The 21655-nt window shown below is 45.8% G+C and overlaps 1 protein-coding gene across 1 annotated transcript in view; it reads right to left on the reverse strand.

Annotated features, from left to right (window-relative positions):
• The window catches only part of FAM117A (family with sequence similarity 117, member A), a 42480-nt gene that overhangs the window by 19805 nt on the left and 1020 nt on the right, over positions 1–21655 (reverse strand).

The following is a 21655-nucleotide window of genomic DNA, read 5'->3' on the forward strand; positions in this document are numbered from 1 at the left end:
TTAAATATTTACACACATTTTACTGTGTGAAATGTAGTACATGACATAGTAATCAATATGAAATCTATTAATGATATTCTTCTTTGTTCTACCCATTTCATATACTCATTTTCAAGTATGAACGATCCACATATCTGTCATTTTTAAAACAGTGTATTAAAAAAGTAAAGACACCACTTTGCCAACAAAGGTCTGTATAGTCAAAGCTATCATTTTTCTAGTAGTCATATATTTCTCGTAGTCATGTATGGATCTGACAGTTGGACCATAAAGAAGCTTGAGCATCAAAGAATTGATACCTTCAAACTGTGGTCCTAGAGAAGACTTGAGAGTCCCTTGGACTGCAAGGAGATCAAACCAGGAAATCAACCCTGAATATTCATTGGAAGGACTGATGCTAAAGCTGAAGCTCCAATATTTTGGCAACCTGATGCGAAGAGCCAACTCACTGGAAAAGAACTTGATGATCTTTCCCTCAATCTGGGAAAGATTGAGGGCAGGAGGAGAAGGGGGCAGTAGATGATGAGATGGTTAGATATCATCACCAACTCAATGGACATGAATCTGAGCAAACTCCAGGAGACAGTGAAGGACAGGGAAGCCTGGTGTGCTAAAAACCATGGGGTCACAAAGAGTTGGACACAACTTAGCAACTGAACAACATTTTACCAAGTTTATATACAGTAGTTTGCTTAACCACTCCCATATTATTAGATGTTTGAGAGGTTCCTCTCAATTTGAATATCATAAATATTACTGCATGGATAACTTTTAGTCTCAGTTTTTATCTAATTCCTTTTGTCTAATTCCTATAGTTCTAGATCATTTCCCTCAGCTATCACATATGTATTCATTTAAAAGAAATTAAAAATGACATAAAAATGTGGGAACTTCCCTGGTGGTCCAGTGGTTAGGACTCCATGTTTTCACTGCTGTGAGCCCAGGTTCTCAGGGAACTAAGATTACAGAAGTCACATGCCGCCACAACAAAAGATAAATTAAAAAAAAAAAAGTAGTGCAAAGAAATATGTAAATAAACAAGCAAAAAGCTTCAAATCTCAACACCCAGAGATCAATTCAGTTCAGTTCAGTTGCTCAGTTGTGTCTGACTCTTTGTGACCCCATAGACCACAGCATGCCAGGCCTCCCTGTCCATCACCAACTCCCAGAGTCTATCCAAACTCATGTCCATTGAGTCAGTGATGCCATCCAACCATCTCATCCTCTGTCGTCCCCTTCTCCTGCTTTCAATCTTTCCCAGCATCAGGGTCTTTTCAAATGAGTCAGTTCTTCGCATCAGGTGGCCAAAGTATTGGAGTTTCAGCTTCAACATCAGTCCTTCCAATGAACACCCAGGACTGATCTCCTTGCAGTCTAAGGGACTCTCAAGAGTCTTCTCCAACACCAGAGTTCAAAAACATCAATTCTTCGGCACTCAGCTTCAATGATAATACTATGAGATATACATCCTTGGGGGCCTTGCCTTCTGTGCAGTGCGTGTATGCATATATTTCAAAATAAAAATGGGATTATACTATATATATTATTTTGCAGTGTTTTCACCTCATAAACACCTTTCCAAATCAATATACAGTGATCTCAACACATCATTTTAAATGACCTTAACACTCTTAAAACTCTTTAAAGGCTTTCTTTCAAAGATGGTACTCAAAAGTCTTGTTTTCTGGTCCCACTTACCTTTTCTTTACACATCACTACTCTTCAAGGTATCTTATGTCCCAGACAAACTACTGTACACCATTTCCCATCCACGACTTGGGCCTGACCTCCTCTGAGGTTTTGCACATGTGGATCAGGGCTAAAATCTGACCCATCCATCAGGGCCAGCCTAACCATCTCCACCTTGACGGAGTCTCCTGGGTCCCCTGGAGGGAATGTCTCAGGATTTTCTGATTTTCCTCAGTACTCTGTACTCTTCCTTTTTTCTTTTCTGTCTAGACTGCTCTGTGCAGCATGCAGGATCTTAATTCCCTGACCAGATTCAACTCATGCCCTCTGCAGTGGAAGCACAAAATCTTAACTGCTGGACCCCCAGGGAAGCCCTTGCTGTGTCCTCTTCTAGTACTTCGCAGCTTCTCTCGGATGACAAGTATTTGTAACTCCCAGATAATGAATAACCAGTGGCCAAGGGCTCTGTCTAGTTTATCTTTGAACCCCACACAGCATCTACAGCATAGGGCTGAACACTGGCAGATGCATTAAGTATCTGCACAAAATCAAAAACCTGTTACTATAAGGGTGAGCCTGCTCTAATTACACCTGGATTCCAAGAGTGTCTGCCTTGCATATCCATGCTCAGCCTGCTCCCTGTGAGTAAATCCCCCAGAGTCGCTTGTCCCTTTCCTCTGAGGCTCAGGGAGGCCCAATGTCTTTCCTTTCTTCCCTGCACCTGTAGCTCAAAAAGTTAGTGCTAGGCTCAAGTCCCAACTGCATCTCCTACATTGGCATTTCAACCACTTGTTTTTCTATCCTTGGTTTAAGATCAGAAGATGGCAATCCAGATATTTCTGGGAGCTTCTGACCCATGCTGGCAGCCTGATCAGACACCAAAATGCTATCCTGTGGTTCTCCCAAACTGTCTCTCAGAGACCACGGATGAGGCAGGGGTTCTGGAGGGCAAGTTTACAAGATTACATGACAGAGAAGCAAAGAGCAGGTGGGAAGCAGATGAGCCAGAGACTGGCATAGAGGCCAGAACACCATGATCGTAACAGCTGCTTCACTGCTGTTGGAAGGAAGGGGGCTGTGGCTCCAGGGGTGAGAAAAAGCTCTAGGGAGAAAGATTTCTTGGAGACACCTCTCCCAGCCCCTCAGCAGAATTTGTTGCAAAAAGCTCCTTTAGAATTTTTCCATTCTGAGGCTTTAAGTATACCCCTATTTACATAATACTTTCAAGTTTTACCCCAAAGTACTTGTGTGGGTACAGTCTTTTGTTTTCCTAAAAGAGATTCCAGAAAGACTGATAAGGAAAACAAGGCACAGAGAAGTCCAGTCTCACACTGGACTTGGTCGCTCAGTGAGTGAGGAGCAGTCATACATTCAAACCCAACCTTCCTCCTTCCTACATCAGCTCACGGGGGCTCTTGACCTTCCTGTATCAGTAATGCTCTTGAGGGTGTGGGACACCTGCCTACACACCTGAAGGAAGGAGTGCCTGGCAGCTCCTTCAGGGAGGGGAGTGAGGAAGGAGACTGCGGGCCAGACCAGGTGTCTATTTTGGGGGCGGGGGGCGGGGGGGCGCATGGAGCAGATGGTTGGTTGGTTTTCTGGAGGAGGTTTTGAAACCTGGGGGAAAGTCTGGTATCCCCAGGGATGTCTGAAACCATGCCTGTCTTACACTGTTCCCATGGATACCCTGCACAGCCTACCCCACTGCTGAACTACAGGGGCCCACTCTCAAGGGCAGCAACCAGAGGCTACATTACTCCCCAGCACCCCCAGGGCTGGGGAGGGCCCAAGATCCTGGAATTTGGTGTAAGACTCCAACCACCCATTTCGGTCAATTCTACATGCCCTCCAGTCATTTCTGACCAAAGTTATTCACAAAGACTCTAAGGGTTTCGGGGGTTCTGACTTGCTCCTCCAAATACAAAAAAAAAAAAAAGAATATCACCAAAACTGATTAGGGCAAAACCAAGGCGTCACATTCCCCCACAAATGCAACACAAACCAAAGCCGAAGTCAGACACTGGCATGCTCTGTACCATCCTCAAAGGGGCCACAGGCTGGTGGAGCGTGGCCCCGACATATCTGGAAGGGACTTGGGTGCAAGCAATCTGGTTCCGATCTCAGCTCAGCCCTCACTGTGATGTGACTGCAGCCCGCACCATGCGTCCTTCATCCCTCACCAGACCTGCTCTTCTATCGTCGGCAGGAGCACAGTCCCGGCTTGTTATCTCTTAGGGAAGCAGCGCTCCCCAACCTTTTTGGCACCAGGGACCGATTTCCGGGCAGAGAATTTTTCCACAGACCTGGAGTGGAGGGGATGGTTTCGGGATATGTCAAGCACATTACACTTATTGCGCACTTTGTTTCTAATCTAATGCTGCCGCTGATCTGAGACGAGGTATCGGTTGGACCCCTGCTGCAAAGAACAGAAGATGAGAGGCAAAAGACTTTACTTTGATAGATTACATCAAACCAATTACTGTCAGTTAACCATTCTCCACGTTGTGATCTTTTAGGACTGAAAGTGGAGGTGGGGCGAATAGGAAGAGGAGACACGCAGGGTGAGTTCCAGCCACCAACGTCCCCTGGGAAGGGGGCAGCTTAGTGTCAGAGCCTTTTCCTCCCCTAGTGTTGGTCTAACCCAGGCCAGACAGTCTCCAGAGAGAATAGTGCAGGGGAAACAGCCACTGGGAGGCGTAGGCATCAGCGGCTTGGTCAGATTGGCATGTCCCCTGAGTGAGTGCAAATGGAACAGGAGCTTCTGGGCTCTCCCTCCCTCATGGGTATACCGGAAAGACCTGGGGATGGGGTTCTGCCCTGCAATTGTGTGATTATGGTTAAAGGAGAAGCGTTGAGAAGTCACAAAGAACGGTTGCTTGTGGTCGGAAAATGGACTGGTTTCATTTCTGGAAAGTACCCTCTCAGATTTGGGAAACAGGGGGAAAGAAACAGGACAATTGGCTGCCCTGTCTGAGAAGAGCCGCCCCTATCACGACAGGCCAAGACAAAGCAACAGGCTGCCGGGGCACTGGATGGGTGGCTGCAGGAGGGTGGGGTGTCCTGTTTACAGTGCTGTGGGTATTATCGGCCCATCGCATGCAGCAGCCTCCACAGCCCAACCACCTGGCGAAGCTCCCTGGCACAGGGCCAGGCTGTTTCACCATGCAGCTGAGCAGTGGCGGATGCTTCGGTTCTTGGGCAACAGCAAATGGGAAAAACAAAACAGCACACACCGGAGATAAGGAGCCCTAGGTGCTATCTTCCGGAGCCACTTGGCCCTGTCTCCCAACTGCTGCCTGTGTATGGCTTTGGGGAGGGGGCCTCTGAGTGGAGAGGACCAGCGGTCCAGTGTCTGTGTCTTGGGGAACAGTGAATAGGGCAGAAACACACGAACAGCTGACAAGGGACCGGGCACACCACAGCAGACTGATCGATTCCTTCAGTAGCAGATTCTAAGTGCCCATCATGAGCCAGCGATGGTGACACAGGAGGAGCAGGACAAGAAGCTTCTGACCAGGCTAAAGTGGGGGCAGCCAATATAATCCCTAAGGGCCAGGCTGCCAGCTCAGCCTCTGGGGTTCCTCCAGCCACTGACTCTCCAGAAGGACCTCATATCCCTGGCTGGAAATCAGCTCAGGCCTGACCACACCAGTAAACCCCCACTCTGAGAACCCAAAGGAGAAGGGCAACAGCTCTTAGGAGGAGGGGTCGGGGCAGGAGGAAGGCAGCAGATGACACAGGAAGTGAGGCATCTGCGGCTGCCCTTCTCAACTTGGCCAGAGCTAGACTGCAGGGTGGAGGCTTAGCAGCTTACAAGGAGAGAACAGCCCTGACCAAAGGGTCCTGGCTGAGCAGCAGTGGGGCTACTTCCCTTATTTTACTATCTTTTGGGCAACACAGGAGAGAGAAGCCTAGGAAGTAAGATGAGGCTACTCTCCATCCATCCTCCAGACTCACTCCATGAGTCTGAGTAACCCCAAAATATCCAAGAAGGACTACAGAAGTAAGAAGAGAGACAGTCAATGAGATTTCACACGTGGCAAAACTAAGCAACTGGCAGGTTCAACAAATAAGTTATTAGTCGCTATCTCATGTTGCTGAGGTTTGAACCAATATTAGCACTAGTCTTACCTCCCCTCTTTAAGAGAAAAAACTCTCATTATAACAGAAGCTATAAATATATGGGAGGAAATTAAAGGAAATTTTTAAAATGCAGATTAGCAAAACTTTACTGAGCAATCCTTCCTGATCTCGGGGCACATACATAGGCATATATATATATATAATTTTTTTTTAATGAGATCCTATTACACATGTTTTTCTCACAATGTGCTTTTTTCAGTTGCTGATCTTCACGCTGGGAGCGGGCATAGGCAGGGCGGCCGGGAGGCTGGGGCAGGCAGCCGGCTGCACACCGGAGAGCAGGCCCTGTCCTGTCTCCTAGCTGGGATGCAGCACTTTCGCTGGGGGTGGGGGCAGGGAGGAATGCTCATCTGGAGGGGAGCAAAGTAAAACAGAGATTCCGAGTTTCTAAACATTTCCCCAATACCAGATTTGCAGTAATTAGGGGAAGTTCCTTCATGCAGCTTCATGGGGATTACTTTTCCATTTTAGTATGTGTGCTGGGATTAAGCAGTGCAGGCAGTCTTCTGAGCTGCTTGTGGTCCCGCGCCGCTTAACTGCTTAACTCAGGGACATGTGGGTTTTGGAGGGAAGTTGTGGTCAAACCGAAATCCCCAATATGACTGTACAGGAGTTAGAAGCCCTCCTTGGAAAGCCCAAGGAGACCCCATCCATCCCAGCTGGGAAAATTAAACCCGGAGCTTTAAACACTTCTTTCAACACCAAGCAATAGCTCATTTCAACCATAACAGGGAGAAGAAACTAAAGAAACGAGATTAAAAAGAAAGAAGAAAAAAAAGAGTAACAGCACATTTCCCTTACCAAGAAGGCTTAACTAAAGAGAAAAAAAATGAAAAACTTCAGCCAAGACCTCAATACTGGCTCTGTACTTAATACTCCCTCCGTATCTAAGTGTGCAGCTCAGGTGAAAGCATTTCTCACTGTGTCTGACTCCCCAGGATGCAGACCACACCTATGGGTGGCTGGAGAGAAGGGTCAGTAGAAACTTATTTGGAGGTTTTTCACTATGGGGAAAAAATAAGGAAGTCCCAGACTCTTCCTAGCAAGGAGGGAAAGGGTGATTCCACAGTGTACGTGTGTGTGTGTGTGTGTGTGTGTGTGTGTGTGCACGCGCACACGCGTGTGCACACAAAGAGAAAACAGCAGTTACTTAGATATTTGTTCAATTCTCAAGCAGCTGCACTTAGAAGAAAAGGAAGTGGTGTGGACTTTTCACCTTTTATCTGAATTCTCTGAAAAGGAGTTCTGTAGGATTTCAACATTCTTAAAACAGGACAAAATACTAGCAGTTACTGACTGGAGCATGCTTTCTTTGGGGGTCTAGTTGGGCTTTGTAAGAAGAGCATAAATAGCCATGGCCTAGCCTTCTACCCCTAAAAACAATTCTCACACTTTATTTGGGAGTGATGAATTTCTGCATTGCTAGAAACTCAGAGGACAAGCATAAACCTTCAGTATCTTCACTCAGGACAACAATCTGATCCCTATCAAGCAGAGAAGAAATCATGATGCCCAGTCAGCTATTTAAAGATAAAAGAGGTGAAGGAAGAACCAGAGGTTGGGGAGGTTCATCTACAGTAAATCCTGTGAGAGGACAACCGTGATTGAAACCCTACCCTGAGTTCTGTTCTGAATGCGTATGCCCCACATACTCTCAGGAATTCTCCAGGTGAGGGCCCAGGAACACCCTCATGTAGACATCTCTCCAATGCCACAGAGCAACTTGAGACACAGGTCTTTTTTCCCCACAGAAGACTTTTCAAAGTTCATTTCCCCTCTTGTGTTTCATTGTCAGACTCAATTGGCATGACTGGCTGGATGCCTTGGTTCAGGAACTTCCCTTCAGTCTGGAAGGGTTCTCTATTCCTTTCCCCCACTAGGAACCAGCGCAGTCAAACCTGCATCCAGGGGACAGTTCTGCTCACTGGGCATGTGAGACAAAAGGACAAAGAAGACAATTAAAAAAGGAGGGATCCCTTTTCTAGTGAGGACAGTGGAAAGTGAGTGAAAGAAAGAAAAGGAAATAAGAATAGAATTACAAAAAAAGAGAACAGAATTACAGATAATGTTCAAATAGTCAAAATAATTTCTGCTTTGTAAACAAATCATGACCTACTTTTAGCTTCATCTAGCCTGCCTTCTCCCTAACCTCACGAACTGCCAGAGAGCAACATATGTGTGAGCAGCCGATACTCAATTTACTATCAGTTCAAGTCACACAAAATAATCTAGACTTTGACCGAATTTGATGGCCTCAATTTGTTGCCTTCACCCCCACCAGTGGATTCCAAAACTCCCAAATGTTTTATTCCTCTTTAGAACAGCTCACATTAATACTCATGCCCTTCTATGTTAGTTTAGAGCCAGCTTTATACAGCTCCCAAAGTAACAGCTCAGTCAGGAAGAGTCATCAGTGGATGCCAAAAGTACTGGGGAAAACACTGTGGGGAACAGGGTATTTAACGCTGAAGTATCTCCCCATAAACCACTTATAAGAAAACAATGTACTTCTGCAGTGGGAAAACTGGTGGTCACCACCTCAAGTGATCAAACTCAGCATTACTAGTAATGGAAGACCTGACCCCATGTGCCTCCTGAAGTGATACATCATGGGCACACAACTTCACCCATGAAACGGTCATGCCCAAAATGTTTTACTTGAATCAAATTGGGCCCCAGACCTAACTTCCCACTTGCAGGAAATACAGGGGATGGAGGCAGTTTCGATCCCTGGCTTGGGAACTAAGATCCTGCATGCTGCCCAGCATGACCAAAAATTTTAAAACAAACAAACAAAAAACAAAATTAAGAAGTGGCATGTCATCCCAGGAGCAAGACCTAGACGGGGCAAATTTAAGGGGTTCCCACAGGTCCAGAAACACAGATGGAATTGGATATCACCTCAGTTAAGCCCCACCTTGTTAGCCCTGGGCATCCATTCACCATTACTGCTCTTCAGCAGGAATGTAGGAACCAGTGAGATCCCAGGGAAAATGAGTAAATGTAGCTAAAGGGAAGGTAGCTAGATCCCAGGAGGAAGGTGAACTGTGTGAGTGTAAAAACAAAGGACAGAAAAAGACTTCAATTAGGAGGGATTCCAACCAGATAAAAGGAAGAACTTCCTGCTCATCAGAACAGGAGGGACGGATGAGGAAGATGGTAGTGTCTGCCCTTGCAGAGCTCCAGGGAAGGATCGTCACATGGCCCCAGAGGTCTCAATATTCACCTCCCAGAAGGCAGGAGGTTGTACCTGGAGAGTTTGAGTCCCCGCTCTCTAGAATTCCCCAACTGTTAAAGAGTGAATCATAAGAGATGGCTACTGACAGAGTCAGCTAAACTGAAAGCCCCAAAACAAAGCCCATGCTGTCATTTGGGGCAAAATTAGCTAAGGGAGTCAAAGTGAGATATGTCTTACCTGGGCTGATCAGGCAGCTGTATTGTGGGCTCCCAGGCCATCTCTCCCACCTCCACCCCCACGCAGGAGAGTATAAATAGCACTCAATTTACCTGTGGCTTGCCACAGGCAGAAGGGCTGTCACGTGGTAACTGTTGAGTAGACACCAGAGCTCAGGAGGCAGGTTTGCTCAGTTGCTACACCTCAATAGGTCTGACAGGACCTCTTCTCTGGTTCATTTTGCTTCGGGCTGGGGGTTGGTGAGGGGGGTTTAAAGGAGCAATTAATCAATTCTGTTTATCAGGGCCATGCTTTGCCTTCAGGGTCTAAAATCCTATTAGGGTTGACTCTGCTCAACCCTCAAAGCCTTGAAAACCTCCATGATCATTTTGTCCCACTTGCAAAGTCTTCTCTGGTTATGTCCATCTCTTTACTCAAGTTCTACTCTGTTCCCAGCTTCAAAACGGAAATACCCAAAAGACCACTCCATCCCACCGAGTGATTCCCTACCTGGCCTCTAACATTCTGGAACTGATCCAGCCTGACCTCAAATCCCAGGCAAATTCCCAGGCTGTGCCTGGTGGAAAAACCCCAAAGTGTGCTAGGCAACATTCCAGGGCAGCCCCTGCTCTAAAGCCCCAATCGTGCTGGTTGCTTAGATCTCCTAAGAGAGGCTCAAAGGTCATATAGTGCCTCCAGGGTAAACCCTGTCTGAAACACCAGATCAAATGGCTCCTCTAGAAAGAGCCTTGAAAGGTATGACCTTGGGAAGACTTTTCCTACCCTCACTGTACACCTGAGACCACTGATGACTTCACAGCAGAAGGATGCTTGTCAAGTGACCTCTCCACATGTGCTTTCAGGGGCTGAGGAGGACGTAGAAGGTGGGTAATACCATTTTCCCCATACATGATGGGTTTTATATCTGCCCTTAAACCAAAAGCTGCTTGACAGTAACTATACCTTTTATGAGTCAGGTAAAAAACAGGCTTATCCTCCTGAAGCAAAGGCAGAATATGATCCATGGGAACAGACTGGGGTGTTAATTACCAAGATGTCCCCTCCATGCCTCTAAGAGCTGGAAGAAGAAGACTCAGTGGTCAGGGTCCCCCTCAAGTAGACAGCTCTGGCCATCTGTACAGCAGCTCTAACACAGGCCTCTACACTCCACAGCACCCAGCAGGACCTTGGGGACAGCCTTTTCTCATCCTTTTGCATCTTATCTGGAGTCTGGATGCTATCCACTGGGCACTGATTTTGGGGTGAGACAAAGCCAAAAGAACACTGGAGACAGCCTATGTAGCTTGATAACCGCTTAAGAACAAAGAACCAAAGCATAAAAACTGGCACAGTAATATACTAAAGGGGCTTCCCAGATAGCTCAACTGGTAAAGAATCCGCCTGCAATGCAGGAGACCCCAGTTCGATTCCTGCGTCAGGAAGTTCCCATAAAGAAGGGATAGGCTACCCACTCCAGTATTCTTGGGCTTCCCTGGTGGCTTAGACTGTAAAGAATCTGCCTGCAATGTGGGAGACCTGGGTTCGATCCCTGGGTCGGGAAGATCCTCTGGAGAAGGACATGGCAACCCATTCCTGTATTCTTGCCTGGAGAATCCCTACGGACAGAGGAGCCTGGCGGGCTACAGTCCATGGGGTCCCAAAGAGTCAGACGTGACTTAGTGACTAAGCATAGCACAGCACAACACAGTAAATGCTCTTGGGTCCATTTCACATAACTGGCTGGAGTACCTGAAAAAAGTCCTTTGAGGCCAACTTAACCACAGTCTCACACTTTAGGGTGGTCGCGGGATGGCAATTTAGTTACGTAAACGACACATACTAAAACTAAAGATTTTCCAAAAACTGTTTCTTCTATGTTAAGAAGTAGAGTTGGACTCATTCACTTACCCCAATTCTGAAAGCTGGCAGGAAATGTCAGTAAACAAAAATGTCAGGAATAATTCAAGTGCCTTGAAGGAGCACAGACAGATGCAGAGTACGCAGTGTGGAGTGAGAGAACAAGGGCTGGGAACAAACAGTAGCATCTGGACCCTTAACACTGCTTAGCGGCGATGACCAGATCCACTCCTCTTGGGGCCCTGTGGTCAGTGGAAGATTTTCATCGACAAAGAGTACAGCTCTTCCTTTGTGTATGAAGTTGTAACTCCTGTCTACTTGGTGAGATGAGTTGCACTGGAGCATAGGCTCCTGTACACTCACAAGGTGGTGGGCACAACAGGCAGACAGGTACACAGCCAAGAAAGCTGCCTGGCCCAGCCTATAATCTGGCATCACTTTCTATTAATAAACAAAACTTATTTTCCCCTCAGATTTCTACTATAAAAATGAAAAGTAGTATTACTCTGCAGCTCTGGCACACGAAAGCCTTCTGATTTCATGTATTTTAAGAAATGAAGAGAGCTGAATGAAGAGCAGAGTGAGAACGTTTCTCAGAATGAGGAAGCACTTTTCCCTAGAAGATACCTGGACATCCTGAACATGCTCAGTGCGGATTAGCAGCCTGTTGCAATACTACTGACCCCTCTGCTGGGTTAATGTGGGGCACAGACTGGGCTCAGACACAAGGTAGCAGGCACCCAGTGGCTCTCAGAATCTGATGCCAACCTTGTCCAGCTCAAGCAGCAGGGACAAGCTGTAGTCTCCTACCATAACGGTCAACACTTGGGCTCAAATCCTGCCTCAATGTGCTACATGAACTCAAGACGAGTCACTTAACTTCTTTGGGCTTCGGTTGTTCTTTCTGTTAAATGGGAAGAATAAGAAATGTTACAAGGATGACAGAAGAAAACTTCCATTCTAAAGAACTCCTGATACAGTCAAATTAGCCTAGCATTTTTCAAAACTTCTTATTTGGAAAGCATTTCAAACATATAGATGTGAGAGCAAGAACAGGACACAGAATACCCATACGCCCTCTCTCCAGATTTGCCTGATGTTAAACATTTGTCCTGTTTATCATTTGCTTTCTTTCACACACACTTTTCTTTACATACACACTCAAATACATGCTCTCCTACAGTCACATCCAGCACCCACATGTTCTCACTTAAGACAAACGTGAGTGTGTGCACACACAAACACACACACACACACTCACATCCAGCTACACAACACATACTGTCCTTTGTTGGGTTTTGTGTGGTGGTCTGTCTAAACGACCGGGGCGGGGGCGGGGGGGGGGCGGTGCGGTTTGCAATGAAGAAAAAGCCAAGTGGGGCATGCTACTTGGTGATAGGTCCACAGCCCCACTCCCCACCTCCAAAGCAAAAGTAAGCACTCGCATATTCTGGCTTAGAGATGAACTGTTACATGGACAGGGACCAGAAAAAGTACTATTTACATAAGACAGTTGGTTATCTTTTTCTTTTTCTTTAAACAAGAAAAAAACACAAAAAAAACAACAACAAAAGGATTTAAATGAAGCATGGAAACAACTTTATTATATAGAACTATATTTATATTTGTTATAATGGGGCTTTACCTATGCAGTTGGGAAATAACTGGGAAAGAAAGGTTCCACATAAGCATATGGTTATTAGAACATTCAAGAATTCTATACAAAATCTGGCTTTGTAAGAGAAATAAGGAAGTCAGAGCAGCCCAGGCAGTCCTCCATGATACCACATCCCTAGATGGAGCTTACTCCTGAGTTCAAGTCCCTGACAGTCCCCTTATTGGATACACACTTGTCTCATAAAGGCACTATCGGGTATCACAATGAATCCACTCCCAGTTAATCTAAAGCTAGAAGAGAGACACATTCAGGCAGGACATGGCCAGGGTGGTGGAGGTCTGCACCAGTCATCCCCTATATGGAGGACTAAATTGTCATCTAAGCCGCAATCCCATCTGTACCTATCTCCCCACCATAGGAATGCACCACCCACGTTTATCTGGGTGCTTTTGGGGGATTCCACACTTACACACAAGAAAGACACCCTTCCCGTAAGCTCCACCTTAAGAATATCTCCTTGACATGGGTCAAAGCTCAGCAACCATAACCATGACTCCACAGAGGTAGGAAAACTCTGCCTCTCGGTTAGCTTCTCATTCTGCATGGAAATTGCATATTTCAAACCAGTTGGAAACACTCAAAAGCTGCCACCATATCACACATATAATGTTGCTACCATCAACTTCCAGTCAGCCACATCAAGTGGACAGTCACTTATGGGGCGTTAAAGGAACAGATTTCTCTGCAGCCCATCTTCCTAATTCTCTCTGGTCAATTAAACATATGAACTTTTGCTCCTGGTATACAGATTTGTGAGCAGAAGGGAAACAGGCTGGATGTGTGTGGGCAGGCAGCACAGGATGCCAGCCTGGAGGGAAATTCCTCACGGGCTCTCTACACGTAAGTGGGAAGAGCCCTGGATCAGGAGCAAAAGGACTTAACTAGTCACACAGTCTTGGGCAAGTCACTTCCTCTAAGGGCCTCAGTTTTCCTATCTGCAAAAACAAGCAAATGCCACCTGCACTGCAGGTCTCTGACGAGAATAAAGGAAAGGCATTCAAGGGTACCGACTGCAAGCAACAAGGAGCTAAACATGCAGAATGCACTGTCACAACTAACGCTACCCACATTCTCAGCTTCCCTGAAAAATCCACATGGATTTTGGGGCTTTCTGGGGTTGGGATCCAAACTTTCTTTCCACAGAAGCAGCTGCTTTAGCCTTCTGTGAAAAGAGAACTCCCCAGGATAGAGGTTCTAATGAGAAAGAGTCCAGGTGCTGCCTCCGGCATTAAGATGTGCACACACCACATGGATGGCCTTGCATGGGCCTCCCCTCCCCAACCTCGAAATCCAGACGACAAAATATTGTGAAAGCTCTCTGGTTGCATCCCTCCGTCACGCCAAATGCTATCCACTCCACTCTCAACTCCAATTTGTGTGTCATATCTGATGGGCATGAGTTACAAGACAATCGCCAAATAGGGGCCAGGCATCAGGTTCTCAGCCAGCTTGCAGGTGTGGGGCAGGGAGCGCACGTGTTATCAGCTGCGGTCCTCTCAAAGTTGTGTGGGTGATCAAACACACACAGAGCACAGAAAACTCTCAAAGGGAAGCAGTATGTGGCAGTGGGGTTGGGGGGTGGAGAAGAAGGGAGGAGGGAAGAAGCTGCTTTTTCCCCCCTTATAATCACATTTTTACTCTGTTCAAAGTTACCCCTAGCTGGGCAGGTTTATGAAACCATTTTGACTAAGCCACCAGGCCTGCAGTTTGGCAGGAGAACACAGGCTCGACACATGACAGTGTAGGTATCAGGGCTTGGAGAATGACAGTGAGCATCTCTTTACAGTATTTCCCCCACTTGGTGGGGAAAAGAGAAGAAGAAACAGCAGTGCTTTGTATTAATATAAAGGATGGTGCCTGGGTTGGGATGGGAGCTTCTAGCCTGATCACACCTCTGGTCACCCTAAAGCCAACAATTTTGTCTAGCCAACAAGCTAGACAATTCCATTCTTTAGCCCAGAAAAGCTGCTAATTCAGATTCTGCTTTCCTTATACATTATAGCACTCCTAGGAATTTGGTGCAAATCCACCTGGAATCAAAGGACATCCAGCCTTCATCCTTGGCTTCTCACCCATATACATGTCTAAGCCTAAAGCCAGGTCATCTGGCTCTTTTACAAAATCACAACAAAATCCTAAACATTGGCTGTTTCCATGGATCAACCCGGTAACTAACCACCCAAGCTCACCCTCTGGCTTTCAGTGTGTGGGGGAAGAGAATCTACAGGCCTAGCAAAGACATCCATGGAAATGCCACGTCTTTGCCACCAGCTGGGCTTTGAGCCCAATAACCAGGATGAATGGGAGACCAGTGATTGGAAGAGAGAGAACACTAACACTTCAGGAGGGGAGGGGGTGCCTTGTAAGTAGCTAAAGAGAGTGTGTGGGGACCAAATGGGGAAAAACCATTTCAAATGAGCCTGGGGAAGCGCGGCTCACTCCCCCTCCCCTGCTCCCTTTCCAGCAACTCCATCCAACAAGTATTTATTGAGCACGACACTCCCCAGCTGCCCTGGCCCTCCCTCTGCAAAAACACTCAAATCTGTTCAAGCTGCAGGGTGAGTTCCATTGCACTTGAACTTGAAACATGAGGTGCCTATCTTTTAAAAAGGCAGGCACACAATTTCCAACATGGGGCAGAAGGGCCTAAAGAGATTTGAGAAAGTTAAAGAGCACAGCTGACCAAACAAGGACACACTAATGCCACTTTCAAAAGGGAAGGGAGAGAGTAAAAATTTAATTTAACCGTAGGGAGAATAATACACTGGCCAACTTAAAAAAAAAAGCCTACTAGAGACATCTCAGTAATTCTCTAATTAATCCTACCTAACTCTAAATATTCCTTCATTTTGTACCTCCTCTAGCTTGAATTTACATTTTATTCACCAGTGCATGTGTTAGTAATTTGCTTTCAGAGCTGTATGTTTAATCCTACCTCTGCCTCTTAAGGAGGTTAGACCTCCATGCTCTCCTGCACATTTTTATTTAGGATCGGATGATGAAGGAGGCAAGCAGCAGGGCAGGTGGTAAACGAGAACTACACTTGTTAACAAAGTTCCTCCTGGGAAAGCCACCCGCCATTTGCAAGATGGGGCACACAGGTCAGAGAAGTGGCACCCCAAACTACCACTCTGCCTGCGAAATCCTGCCAACTCTAAGAAGTCACAGTTGGGCAGCATCGGAGAGAAAACTCCCCCAACCCTAAAGCCTGCCACTTCAGATCATCCAAAGCCCTCGGAGGTATCTCCCCAGCACCCCCCGCCAATCCACCCTTCCAGAATGTGGAGCAGAGCTGACCCCAAGGCGTTCACCACCCCTGGTGTCAGCTGTCTGAGTAAGTGTCTGCACACAGCCCAGACTTTCGTTCCAGGTTCCCCAGGGGCTGGAGTTAAAAGTTTTCCTATTATGAAATACTTTGATAGCATTCTTTTAAGTTCATTAAAGCCACCCTTGATTGGCTGTGGTGCTCACACAAAGTAAAAGTCAACTGAAGTATATTCAGAGCCTGAGGACAAATACTTAAATAACTCCAAGCTGGGCATTCAGTTTTGTAGCAACTCTGAGGAAAAGTGTGGAGAAAAAAGCAAAGTGCCAGGAAGAGTTTTCAAACCCAGGAAGTTCAGTAGGGACCATGAGCCGGAGGCCTGGCTGAGAGCAGCCAGCTGTGGAGAGCCTCCCTCCAGACAGCTGTTCCCAAGAACAAGAGCCCCTTCAGTTCCACACGACTGGAGAGGAACTGAAGTACAGATCATTTATAACTTTAAACATAATCCCAAACTCTTTTCTGAGACCAGGATTTGTTTTGGACCCAACAATGTGACTAGTTTGGCTAATGTTTGGTTAATTCATAAAGTGGCAAACCAAATAACAGAGCCCTCTGTGAAGACTCAAATCACCAGATTTCTCACTCATCTTTTCTCTGCTTTCACTCTTCCCTGATTCCTCTTCTATCCATCTCAGAGGGTGATAAAAGATGAGATAGCCCCATCTCACCAAACTAACTTGCGGGTAGCGACCCACCTTCACTCTGAAATGGGAAGAAACACAAGGCTTTCCCTTCCAGCCCTTTCAAAGGGCTCCAAGCTGCCTGTGGAATAAAAGCAAGCCCAGGTAAGTCTAGTAAAGCTTTTGTGCTAGTGTCATATAGCATGTGATATATATGATAGTGTCAAAAAGAACTCAAAATCAGACCTGCCCCCAGAACATGTCACACCCTAAAATAAAATCTGAATCCTTTGGCATCAAGGCTCTACATGAGGACTGTAAGAATCCAGAGCAGGATTAAGATACGAGGGATCCATTAAGATCCAAGGGATAGTGTGGCCTTGGTGCCCATCACATCATTCATTGTAAACTGGCAGAAAATGTAGGTGAAGTGTTCTTGGACTACTAAAGCCACCAACCACTCTGGCAACACTCATATTGCCAACACAACTATGAAAATTTTGCAATCCTGCCTCAAATTTTCTAGATGATAGTCTATATCTGGAACCAGAAAGAACAATGTCCTCTTACTGCCACACCCCACCATTGTTCTCAGCCTTTCTCCACTGACCTCAAATAGTTTGAAAAATCCTCACTCTATGTTACCTAAGTGGAGAGCTTCCCATATGGATAATCCTTTGCTGTATAAAATACTGAATAACACATGGACCCATGCTTCTCTGGGTACCAAAAGGATAAGTAGTTAGGAATTGTGGCCCCCAATTTCAAGGATGCCATCACTGGTGATAACATTTAAGAGTCAGATACTTCAACAGTGCATTTTGCTGACCATGTGCCTCATGCTAGCAAAGCTGTCAAAAGCAAGCTAGCAGTGTCAGGCTGGGAAGTGCTTCATGTTTAATGCCTCCCAAACAGAAGCTGCTTCAATCACAGGTTTTTAAAGGACAATTGTAGCTCTTAAAGGATTTTAACTGCAGCCCCAAGCTTCTTTATAGGCAGATGGCTCTGTGGCATAGAAAAGTTACACTCTATTCTAATCTCCAGGCTGTTTCTAACACCAAGGTCCAGAAGGACCATGGTCTGATGAGGGTCGCTAATAAGCAACCTCCTTTATTGTTCCATACCTCTCCAAACACCCATCCCTAAGGACGAAGTTTACAAAAGCATGGCAGGGAAAGAGAGTTTAATAATTACCAATAGCACTGCTAATAACAATGCTGCTTTACATTCACTGAGACGGCCATCGTGGAAAACCTGATGGACATTTGCCTCTATGTCCCTGTGGGGAAGTCAGTATCTGAGGGCAACGATGACTATGCCACCTCTCAATGATCTGTTCAGAAAAATAAAAGGTAAGGAGAAGAATCCAAAACAGGAGATAAGCCGAAAGTAATTTCCATCTGACTTTGAAATGTGTTCACTGCAACTGTGGGTTGTTAGCTTTGGAAGGAGGGTAAGAAGGGAAGAGATGCAAATTTGTGTAACAGTTAAGCTTTTATGTAAATCCAAACTAGTTTTATCTACTGAACACGTCACCTGACAAGGGTGGGGGTGAATAGCCTGGGTTTACATGTGCTGATCTTCTATAAAGATTGAGAACTGACTAGACGTTGACAATGTCCCTTTCTTTTTCCCTAAAATAAGAGTGGGGATACAGGCTTGAGTTTTCTTTGCTCCCTTAGGATTTTCTGCAGAGGTATATACTACATACATTTGAAACTCGTCTTTACACAGTAATATTGGTCAGGAACATTGTGGAAGACAAGGGGTAGGCTATTTTTTTTGTTTGTTTCCTGAAAAGTTCACATAGTAAATACTTTAGGTTTTGTGGCTATTTGGTCTCTATCAAAACTACTCAACTCTATCACTGTGCAAAACTTCTCAAATTTTGCCAATGTGCAAAACAGCCACAGACAATACATAAATGAAGGAGCATGGCCGTATTCCAATAAACCTTTATCTACAAAACCAGGCAGAAGCCTGGATTTGGTCTGCCGGCCATAATGCCAAGCCTTGGTTTAAGAAGAATCTAGTGCGCAGAGGAGATTCAGAGGCAGCATTTGGCTCCCCCGGCACCCAGCTGGCCCGTGGGGCTGGTCTTCTAGGGAAGAATTTGCAAACCTCAATTGAACATTAGCTTCATTTTCAGGACATGGAGACAGAGACAGAATAGGTAAGACTGGGGCCCAGAACAGTTTACCTCCTAGCCCCATTTTGCTCAACATCAGTCTGTCCTAGAAGAACTTAAAAGTCAGCAGACTCCAATTGACATAAGACACAAACAAGAATTTAATTAAAGGAGAAACTGCAGTAAGATATTTCTCCTGGGTTTCTGCTACCTACTAGGAGCTCTTAGCTTCTTAAGAGTTGATCTTCATTTTTCTCTCCACTCTTCTGCCTTCCACACCCCCTGCCCAGGCTCATAAAAGCCCAGGCGTCTTCACTTTATGAAGACATCCCTTAAGGATGAATGGCCACAGAAGGTAAATCCTTAACCCCTCCTCTTTTAAAACACATCTAGGACTTCCCCAGTGGCTCAGTGGTAAAGAATCCTCCTACCAGGAGACACGGGTTGGAACCCTGATCTGGGAAGATCCCACATGCCACCGGAGCAACTAAACCCATGCATCACAACTATTGAGCCTGTGCTCTAGAGCCTGGGAGCTGCAACCTCTGAGGCCACGACCCGCGACTACTGAAGCCTGCACATCCTAGAGCCCATGCTCCCACAACAAGAGAAGTAACACTGCAACTAGAGAATAGCCATTGGCTGCAACTACAGAAAAGCACAGACAGGACTGAAGATCCAGCACAGCCAAAAATAAATAAATAAATGAATAAAATAAACAACAACATCTGAGATATCTTGTCAAGAACACAACAGGGTGTGTGGTGGAGAGGTAATTGCACCGCCCTGAGCAGTACATCACTTTGAGATGGGAAACAGAAACAGTGACGACACAATTGTTTCTGAGACTCAGTTCCAGCTCACGTTTTTTTAAAGCTGGGTTTCAGAGCCCTCTTTAGAAAGCCCATTTTAAAGGATGAGTGAATAAAAGTGTAAGGAGAGGCCCTGAAATTCTGAAACCCGCAGTACTGGTTTCAGACCAATATGGGTTTGCTCTTTGAAGCCTGAAAAGGCAACGTGCTCTGGCCAACAGGCTCTCACCTTGGCTGGGTGGAGAAAATAACAATATAAGCAGCAGCAAACACTGCAGAGTACCTTCTACTTGCCAGGCACTGTTCTAAGCACTTTACAGCTATTGAGTCATTTGATTCTTATGATGTAGGTAGTATTATTCATACTCTACAGATGAGGAAATTGAGGCACAGAAGTTACTTAACTTCTTCTAGGCCACTCAGCTAGTAAAAAATAAAACCTGGATTTGATACCCAGGTAACTCTGGCATCCAAAGCCATTCTCTTAAGGGTTTATGACCACTAAGCATTTCCTTCTATCACATACACCCTTCGGGCCCAGAGGAAACCACTTCTGCCACTTCTCAAGGCCGAGGAATGGAAAAAATCTGAACACACATAAAGGTAAAAGTTAATATGCAGAAGACCTGATGCACTCCCAAACCAAAGGCCAGGGACATTCCTTTAATGTTTGGTCACAAATAAGTCCACAGGCTCAGGCTGCGCTTTCCTCTCTCCTGCTTCACTGCAAACCTACAAATAATCCCACTACAGACCAGGTAAGTGCCTAATTAGTAGTGCCTCTGGGATACTAATAGGTGGAGGAGAAACAATCCTTCAGCCCAATCTATAAGCAATTAATCACTCAATCTGTCTTAAATAATCCAACAAATCATGCAGAGCTCTAGCCTCCTATGTTTTTTACCAGTATCTTAGGGTACCTGGTCCTAAAAAAAGGAACTGGCCACGTAAAGAACTCAGTCATCCAAAGCTACACTCTTCTTTCCACAGTATCCAGCAGTGTTTGTCCTTTTAATGTTAGTTCTATAGTAAACACAACATAACTGCTCTTAAAATATAACTGTTACCAGCTTTCCAGCTACTACACAGGCAGGCTTTCTGCTGATGTCCACTAAAAGTGACTAGGTTCTGGTGCTTGCTGTTCTACTAACTTCCCTGACTCTAAGGAGGCACAAACAAAACCAACAGGTTTGTACTCTTGTGGTTTGCTTTAGAGCAGTTCACGATAGGCCTGAGTTTGTCTGGGCATTGCCTTGCTCTACATCGTCAGATTCTAGGCATACTTGTACTAGTTGGTTACCATCTTGCTACCAGATTTGACCAAGTTTCTGTGTTCCAAGATGCAATGCTAACATTTACAGTGAAGTCCAGACAGACGAAGACTTTCTAGTTCAGAGACCCTCTTAATTCCATTCCTACCTAGGAAGGCACCGTAGCAACTACACTTTCAGGAGGGGCTGGAACTAAGCTTAGTAATCACAAAAAGCCTGAGAAACTCTGGTTTAGAGAATGTCATTAACCATCAGATGGCAGGGACTATGACTTTTGTACATTTGGTAGACCCTGAGGCTTTGGAAGTGTGCAATGATCTTTTCACATCTGGTGTGAATCAAATATAAGCCTCACTTTCAACTTATGGCCAACCTCCTCATGCAAGTAGGTTCCTTCTCCCATTCCTAACTGCCTGCATTTGCAGGGGATCCATTACAACTTTGAGTGTGAAAGCAAGGTTAAGCTTGCTCTTTGCCAACCACATCCACCACGTTAAGCTGCTATTAAGACATCTTTTTGGTGCTGTTGAAAAAGTGGGAGTATTTGCTACACTGTACTTGATTGTAGCCCTCACCCCACTGCCACGTTGACCGACAAGCTCAGGACAAAACAGCATTGGTGGGGAGAGAACGGAAAGGCAGTGGGCAAACTACCCAGATCCTACACCTCCACACACACGCGCGCGCGATGGTTGGAATGAGACAACCATATTAAGCAGGTTTGTGATCTGGGAACAT

This window comes from Bison bison, unplaced genomic scaffold (assembly GCF_000754665.1).
Source record: "Bison bison bison isolate TAMUID 2011002044 unplaced genomic scaffold, Bison_UMD1.0 scf7180017864180, whole genome shotgun sequence".
NCBI lineage: Eukaryota > Metazoa > Chordata > Mammalia > Artiodactyla > Bovidae > Bison > Bison bison.